Consider the following 889-nt stretch of genomic DNA (forward strand, 5'->3'; position numbering starts at 1 on the left):
AAATATGACAAATGAACAGAGTAATTACATATCAATATTTCTTTTATCTTACAAGAAAATCCTGTGAACTTTTTATATAAAGTAACGCAAAAAACTTCACAGATTTAATTTCTCAAACACTTAACCCCCAATTACATGATAAATGTCAAATTCAAAGGCATGTTGACGTATAATGAAGAAACCAGGAAAAATTAGCACACACACATACGTACACACTCACACCAGCGTCAATCTTTCTAACTATATGCGAATCTGGAGTGGCATAATGTGGAGCTGTTCTCGCCCACTTTAATCCTGTGAATGTGGAACCAAAGTGACACGAAAAACAACAATTTAGCACTTGAGGTCCCTATGGTACGGTAAATCAAGTGTATCTTAACATGCCTGTAATGAAACCGAGGTCACCTCGGCGTACAATGGGAACATTAACTTAAGAACGAATCGGACACTTTAAGACATCGTAAGGAAGAAGAAAAGGATTGCAGGCATTCATTCATGAGAAAAAAGCAGACTGGATAATAAAGCCTATTGTTTTTAATAGCACGACGACTGTGCTACAGACCTGCAAAAGCAGAAAAAAAAAGCACGTTTTAAACCAGTTTCCACATACTGTATGTGGGGCGGAAAAAAAAAATTGAGAATGTCTATGCATTGGGGCTCCACACATGCCCGATGCCAGTTTTCCAAAGTTTAAAACATCTGCTGTCACTTGAATACGCTTAGATATAAGCGTGTGAAAAAGCCCCGTTGAAGCGATTCACTCTGTGACAACGAAGCGACCTTTCTTATCTCGCTGCGGGTCGACTCTCTGGTGCCATCCCACGACTACCGCATCAGCGCTCCGGTTCCACTCGGCGCTGCATTACCGTCACTTGACAAAGGCAGAAAA

The sequence above is a fragment of the Fistularia commersonii genome, chromosome 26, assembly GCF_037954325.1.
Source record: "Fistularia commersonii isolate RoL2024-O1a breed Wild chromosome 26, RoL_Fcom_v1.0, whole genome shotgun sequence".
Classification (NCBI taxonomy): Eukaryota; Metazoa; Chordata; class Actinopteri; order Syngnathiformes; family Fistulariidae; genus Fistularia; species Fistularia commersonii.